The sequence below is a fragment of the Neltuma alba genome, unplaced genomic scaffold, assembly GCF_004799145.2.
Source record: "Neltuma alba isolate B1F8T4 unplaced genomic scaffold, ASM479914v2 tig00004542_pilon, whole genome shotgun sequence".
NCBI classification, from domain to species: domain Eukaryota; kingdom Viridiplantae; phylum Streptophyta; class Magnoliopsida; order Fabales; family Fabaceae; genus Neltuma; species Neltuma alba.
Window position 1 is genome coordinate 16,457 of NW_021633755.1, and position 8,267 is coordinate 24,723.

The 8,267-nt window shown below is 36.6% G+C and overlaps 1 pseudogene; it reads left to right on the forward strand.

The window, feature by feature from the left end:
* Positions 1–2,780: 2,780 nt before the first annotated feature.
* LOC114745141 (EIN3-binding F-box protein 1-like) lies at positions 2,781–5,534 on the forward strand (annotated as a pseudogene).
* Positions 5,535–8,267: the final 2,733 nt, after the last annotated feature.

Sequence of the window (8,267 nt, forward strand, 5' to 3'; positions counted from 1 at the left end):
GATATTTTCATATCAACATCCATTATTAAATTTTACTCCCTCTGGTCTTATTTATTAGCTTCAAAATTGGGAAGGGGAGTGGTTCATTTTATAAGCTTCAGTTTAGAATTTGTCTTAATATTTAATGCATTTATCTCACTTTTGTTTTTAATTATTTATTCTCTCTCTGTTATTATATTATCTTTTATCACATTTCTCCACACATTTTTTTATTTTTTTCTCATTTATTATAAGGGTATATTTGGAAACAAAACTATATTTTTAACATATTTATTGCTTCTAACTAATTTGAACTAATAGTTTATTATTCGTTAATTAATTATTTGAAGCTTATAATAAAAACAGGAGGACTTTTAGTGTTTATTTCTTTTCTAACTTTGGCAATCATATTTGCATATCGCACCAAAAGAAAATCAAATGTGCTGCGGAAAATGGTTATTGGAGGTCATACCAATCTATTTATTTTAGGGCAATAGGGGATTGTATCAATCTTAATTTCCCATCTAACACGAAAATTACTACCAAATTAACTTGAGATGAAACATTGATTCTGGGATTAGCATCTGAAAGCAAAGTTAGAAAGACAAATCATCAATTACACCTCATTTTTGTTTTTGCCCTTTTGTAAATGATGATTGAGTTGTTTTTGAAAAAAATAAAAATAAAATAAAACATAGCGTGCTCCTTTTTCCTAGAATATAAAGTGCGCGTATCTTACACTAATCTCTCATGAAAATGTTCAAACTTAAAAATAAAATAAATGTATTATTTTTGGAATAAAATAAGTAAAAGTATGTTTCAGGTGTTTTAATCATTAGAAATTTCCTATAATTATTATTTTGATTTTAAAAAAAAATCCTCCAAGGCTCTAATTCTTTTTATAAGACAAATTAAGAAAGTTCTGTGGTTCTTATTTATTGGATAATTTATAAAATCTAGACAATAATTAATATTTTTAAAAAATATGTACTTTTTCTCAAATAAATAGTGTGTGTGTGTGGGAGAAAGAACATTTAAATCAACGAAGGGTATCTGTAACGAGATAATATAATTTTAAAAGACTGAATAATTTTTTTATTTATTTAAACTAGGTAATTTTATAATAAAAAGGAATTATATATAATCTGGTTTTAATTAATGATTATAGCAGCTCACTTACTGTTGCAGGATACAGCTTCCTTTTGAAAAATTCAATGATTCGCATCCCATCGTTATTCGTTTTCACAAAAAATAAACCAAAATCAAAGAAAATAACATCCTAGGATTTAGGATCCACTACAACAACAGCACATCCACCAGAAAAATACACACAAAAGTACCCAACAAAAACTAAAAATCCTCCTAGGATTTAGGATCCACTACAACAACAGCACATCCACCAGAAAAATACACACAAAAGTACCCAACGAGGGGAAAAAACAAAAGGGAATTAAATTTGCAAACCAAAAAAAGGGAATTAAATTTTTATCTGGAAAAAGTTGTATTGTCTATTTTTCTAATCAGTCTGGTAATTTCAATCTAGCTGTAAAAAAATCGGGTTCTTAGTCATTAGGTTAAGTGCTTTTCCTTAGATTAAGCTAAAAAGCTTATAAAATCTTCTAGATAAAACTGAAACGAAAACGCAAGAGCAAAACCATGGGCACACAGACTAACAAATATTGGTTGAGGTCAAGGGAATTATAATGCCATATGAAATCTAAAATCCAAACTTATAATATTGTAGATTTTTTTATCTTACAGGCACATCCAAATAAACAAAGTTAACATCGAATCCTAAAATGTTAGTAATTAACTTTTTTAAATGAAAACCTGCTATAATGAATAAAAATTATTTTAGTTGATAAATAATTATCTCATAACCCATAAAGTTATGAATTCAAATTTCTTGAGGTATGTCTTAGTTTTTCTGAAATTCCGAATCTAATTCATCTAAACTTTTCATTTATCATAATATGAAAACTTTTTAAACCTTAAGGTATACTGGTCCTAATGAATTCCGGACCAAATTACCCAGACTTTTCACTTATAATAATATGAAAACATGCGGCAACCTTTGTATCTGTCAACTAACGCGTTCAATTAATCAACCTGTTAGCCTTGGGAGGTCATACATGCTATCCTTTTGGGGGGAAAAAAGTATCTTTAATCTTTTTTTTCCCAAATGAATGACTACATACAGTTAATCCAACTTCATTCAGATGAACCATTGGACATACACTTGGCCCTCTTGTCCAGTTGTTTAATGTGTTTCTTCCAAATATCTCATTTTCCATTCTCCATCCTGCCAAGTTGCCAAATGTCCCTCTAGTTGGAAAAAGATTAAACCCAGCACACTGAACTGAACCATTAAAATTTTGTTAATTGTCAACAAGATGTTTTCTTTCTTAATTAACAGCGTACATGAGACACAGATTTGTTCATGCACTTCATCATTAGATTAAATTAAACAAGATTTGGAGATGTTGTAATGCACGTACTGCTCATTGTATCTGCAAAAGTTGTGGACTTAAAAAATGGAGCTAGAAAGTTCTAAAGGCGCCTTAACAAGGTAATTTGGTTGTGGTGATCATGAATCTAAAGTATAACAGGAAAGTCCACACACAAATAATAGGATAATTAGGGGCTTAAAAAACTGAACTTGGAAATTTGGAATTGTTTTTTTCCCTGAGAGAGAGAGAGAGAGAGAGAGGTGGGAAAAGCGGTTCCTGGTATTGTATTTTCAAGGCCTGGTTTGAGAAAGGTTCAATGCATGTAGCATTCCCCTGTGTAAGACAGGGGAAGGGGAAATGAAGCTGTTGACGACACCTCTGTTTCTTCCTTTCCCAATATAAAAACTTTCCTCTCATTCATTCCATTCATCTCTTTAAAAGCTGCTTCTTTCTCTCTCTTTTTTTCCCTGCTCTTGTGGGGTTACTGTTCTCTAATGTTCTTGATCCTTCTGCTTCACCTTCTCATCGTCTTCTCTGCTTCGTTTCTGTCGATCCTGGTCGTGTTCCTTTTTGGGAGGTTTCAGTTTTTTGAGCTTGAATTCTTGCTGTACTCATGCCTGCCCTCGTCAATTACAGTGGTACGCCTTCTGAGCCTTTCGGATTTCTTGAATGTTGAATCCATTCAAAATGGTCGGGTTTCGATGTCTAGTTAATTTTTTATGCATGTTTGCCAAGTTTGGATTCTTCGCGAGTTTCTTGTGAATTTTGTGGTTTAGATGAAAAAACTCGTATTACATTTCTAATAGATTTTATTGGAGTCAGTTTTCTCCCATTTTACCAGATGGCATCAGCCATATATTGCACACAGTGTGTTAAATTCAGAAAAAAGCTAATATCCATTTTAACAGGGGGATTGGGGGGATAAAAAAGAGCTGATATCTATGTTTGCATGTGTATGAATACTCTTGAGCTCGCCCTTGTAATAAGAATAGTTGAAGAGGGGGAAAATGGATCTACTTCTCTCTGTGTGACTGAGTACATAATGCACTGGTTATAATGTATCGAGTGCTTAAATCTTATTATAAGTGGGATAAATTGTGGGACGCTTCTGGTTGAATATGCCATAATTGGGATCCATTTTTGTGTGGCTGATTTCGTGAACCGGCTTTTCAGGTGATGATGACCTCTATCCTGGGGGTTCTTTTTGCCCAAATCCTATGGATTTGGGTAGGCTATATGCTATTGGTTCGAACTTCGATATTTACTGCCCTCCTAGCAAGCGAGCTCGGATCAGTGCCCCCTTTATGTTTGAAAAGCCTGTCTGAGCAAGATCAAAAGCCTACAATTGAAGTCCTTCCTGATGAATGCCTATTTGAGATATTCAGACGGCTCCCTACTGGCAAAGAAAGGACCTCATGCGCTGGTGTGTCTAAGAGATGGCTTATGCTCATGAGCAGTATCAGCAAAGCTGAAATCTGCAAGCCTGCTTCATCTGATATTGAAATGAGCCTGGCGGATGAGGATCAAGATAGTGAAGACGATGGCTACCTTACAAGGTGTTTTGGAAGGAAGGAAAGCAAATGATGTAAGACTAGCTGCAGTAGTGGTTGGGACCAGTGGCCGTGGTGGACTGGGGAAACTCTCCATCAAAGGAAACAACTCTGGATGTGGGGTCTCTAACATTGGCCTCTCGGCCGTTGCTCGTGGCTGCCCTTCTCTCAGATCACTTTCTTTATGGAATGTGTCTTCTGTTGGGGATGAAGGCCTTATTGAGATAGCGAAAGGATGCCATATGTTGGAGAAACTTGATTTGTGCCAGACTTCGTCTATTAGTAACAAGAGTTTGATTGCCATAGCGGAGGGATGCCCCAATTTGACTACCTTAAATATTGAATCATGTCTAAAGATTGGAATGAGGGACTGCAGGCTATTGCAAAGTTCTGCCCAACATACGGTGCATCTCTATCAAGGATTGCCCTCTTGTTGGAGATCATGGAGTTTCAAGTCTGTTAGCATCAGCATCCAACCTATCAAAGGTGAAGCTTCAGTCTTTGAACATTACTGATTTTTCTCTGGCTGTCATTGGCCATTATGGAAAGACAATTACGAATTTGGCTCTTAGTGACCTCCGAAATGTCAGTGAAAAGGGCTTTTGGGTCATGGATGTTGCTCAAGGTCTGCAGAAATTGATTTCGCTTACAATTACTTCTTGTCGAGGGGTAACCGATGCCAGTATTGAGGCCATTGGTAAAGGTTGCTGCAGCCTGAAGCAGATGTGCCTTCGGAAATGTTACTTTGTATCTGACAATGGGCTAGTAGCATTTGCCAAGACTGCAGGATCTCTTGAGAACTTGCACTTGGAGGAGTGTAGCAGAATCACCCAGGCTGGGATTATTGTTGCCCTTTCAGATCTCAGATCAAGGTTGAAGTCTCTCACACTTGTGAAGTGTATGGGAATTAAAGATATAGATATGGAAGAATCTATGCTTTCTCCTTGCACGTCTCTCCGATCTCTTACCATACGAAACTGCCCTGGTTTTGGTAGTGCAAGCCTGGCTATGGTTGGCAAGTTATGCCCTCAACTTCAGCACATCGATCTCACCGGGCTTTATGGCATAACTGATGCTGGTCTTCTCCCTCTCTTGGAGAACAGTGAGGCAGGACTTGTCAAGGTGAACCTTGCTGGGTGTTGGAACTTGACTGATAACATAGTTTCAGCATTGGCAAGGCTACACGGTGGAACGCTTGAACTGCTGAATCTCGATGGCTGCATGAAGATTACCGACGCAAGCTTGGCTGCAATTGCAAATGACTGCCTGCTGTTGAATGATCTGGATGTGTCAAAGTGTGCAATCACTGATGCAGGTTTAGCTGTTCTTTCCAGTGCCAAGCAGCTCAGTCTGCAAGTACTCTCCCTTTCAGGCTGTTATGATATATCAAACAAGAGTGTCCCTTTCCTTAAGAAATTGGGCCGGAGCTTGGAGGGGTTGAATATTCAGAACTGCAATTCAATTGGAAGCAGCAAAATTGAGTCATTGATGGAGAGCTTGTGGAGATGTGATATTCTGGCTTGATGAATATAGTAACAAGTACATCTGCCGGATCCGGAAGGGTGTGCAATTGAAAAAGGCTTTGAACTGGAAGTAGAAACTCAAGAATACACAGTACTGTATGAAGTCAACTCACAAAGCCTGTGAGCTGGTGACATTCGGCATACTTTTTGGGCTGATATGCTTATCCCAAGTGGACTAGGTGGCGGTTTGAGGACCTGGCTGTTTTCCAGTGAACCGTGGCAGATCCCTTCTTGACTACCCACCCCCTCTTTTTTGCAGGCATTTCTTCCCCGTGAAGTGCTTGTTTCAACAGCTTTTGGCCTCTCTAGCAAGACTGTTTTAAGGCTATGGTTCCCTGAAAAATACAGACATCAAGTCCTGGTTGATGGTTTGGTCTCCACTTGTGGACAATGCATTGTTTATGTGAGGTCTTACTTTGTGTTGCTGGATGATGTATAATGAGTATTTTAGCTTCTATGTCCGTACTTAAGCTTAGTTCATTTGTTCTTAAAGCTTGATGTCAGTGTAGTTTCTCGTGTCTTTTAAGAGTATTGCCACGCTTGAAAGGGATGAGGGACTTGTCTTAAGTTTTCCCTAGGGTTTTTTCTGAGCTTTGACTTCGTGGTTGTGTAGGTCAGTTTTTAAGGCTTGGTGTCTTGTATTCAAGGGCTTTGGTGGGGGCAGTTTCCGACACGTAGTCTGCCACAATAACCCTGTTTTGGGTTGTTTTTTTTTTTTTCTCCCCAAATCGAGTCCTTGTTTTTGCAGGCTTATCTTGCTTTATCAATTGTACTCTGCATGCCACTTTGTTGATCTATAATAGAATAACTACTTCCTACCCTTGTTGTAATCTCTTTCATTTTTTGTTGCGAATATTTGTGTGTGTGTGTGTGTGTGAGAGGAAAACATACTGTATTATTGTTAGTAGCAGAATACGAAGATAAGGAAAATGTGGGGCAGGGAAAGTCTTGAAAATTGAAGTGAACAGAAATGTTGGTGGAGCCCTTGGTATCAATGCGAGTGACAAGTGTTTTTTCCTTGGGGAGAGCTGGGTGGTGGCACTGATGCTGCATCTTTAGAGGAAAGAGCAGCAACCCTTTTTACAGGTAGATGCTCTTTATTGTAATTATGTCTAACGTTCAAGTGATGTACTGATGTTGAACTGTGCTGAAGGATCTGACTTGATATAGCCGGATCAAATTTATTTTCCAGTTGGTGCAAGAATCTACAGTTGCGAAATAGGGTAGTAGGTAGTGAGGGGGGAAAAAAGTGCTGTGAGGGAAGGATGGTTAGCTGCACATGCATTTGCATAAATTGCTTGCTCAAAAAGCCAAACACTCGCTGACTCTGCTGCTACCTACTATCTGGAATTTTCAGATCATAAGTACTCCTCTCTCTCTCTCTCTCTCTAATCTTCAAGTATCATTTCCTTTTGCCAGGCCTACCTATATATCGTAATAAGGGATTTTGTCTGCTTTCACCCATGTGCTTCTTCAGAGATTAAATCCTTATTTTAGGCCTCAAATCTCATGAAACATTAATTACAGATCCTTTGTAATGGAAATCTTGATTTGCTTGACTAAACCTTTGTATGAAGCCTAGGTTAGGCATCATAAGATCTTTAGAGATAATCATCTCTGAACTTTGGTGGCCCATCAAAAGATTTTGTGCATGTGTTTTTTGTACCGTCCAAGATGCTATGCATGTTATTAGTGCTCTCATAAGTAGTTTTGAAGTAATCTGTCCTCCTTTGTTCCAGTTTTATAACCCAAAAAAAAAAAAAAAAAGGAATGCAAATTGAAGAGGGATATGGGGGCCGGGGGAACACAAGCGGAAGAAACATTGAAATGATGCCTCCCTTTGCTTTGTCCTTCTACGCTTATTACTTCAAGAATCTCTTCTGACATGTCTCTGCAGTCTGCACTTCTATTCCAAACATACGTACATATGTTCCTCGTCTTTTCTTTAATTTACAGGTGTTTCTATAAAACCAAACAATAATTTTAATAATAATTTAATAATATACAAAATATTTTATTTTGATTCACGTAGAAACATTTTTTTAAGAGTGTTTTTATATTTATCCAAATACTTCCTTATGCTAAATTCTTTATACTAATTTTCAAACTAAAAAAATATATTTTAATGGTCTTTAGATGGAATTAAATGGCCTCTGTCTTCAATTCTTTCTTGCAGCGTAATACTCCCTCCGTTCCTTATTATAAGAGACGAAAAATACCGAATTACGTTGATAAAAAAACAGTTAAAATTAGTTAAGAACAATCAATGTGTAAAAAGTATTTTTTTTTCCAAAAATGCCTTCATTAATAAGGAGAGAGCATGAGAGAAAACAATGGTAAATTATTAAAAGAAAGAGAAGTGGGAAGGAGAGATAGTGTGAGTTGGAGACAATAATATAGGTAAAATAGAAAATCAACACAAAAAAATAAAGACAACTTTTAAGTTTTTCTTATATAAAGGAACATGTCAGAGCATCAAATGTTTCTTATAATAAGGAAATAAGTACCCCCATCCTTTTTAGCTACAAGGCCACTCCGGTTTATCTTATGTGATGAATAAAGCCTTCTGTAATCATAAATTATGACTTACCATTCGACAATCAGAAAAGTATTATTTCTTTTATAATGGACAAATAATTGAAAGAAAATGTATATGTATATATATAATCCAAACGAATAATTCTGTCGGTTATTTCCCCACGTTGATTAAAAATAAAGGAAGAGAAGTTAATTTCGTAAACTAGCTCATATTAATATACTCCTCC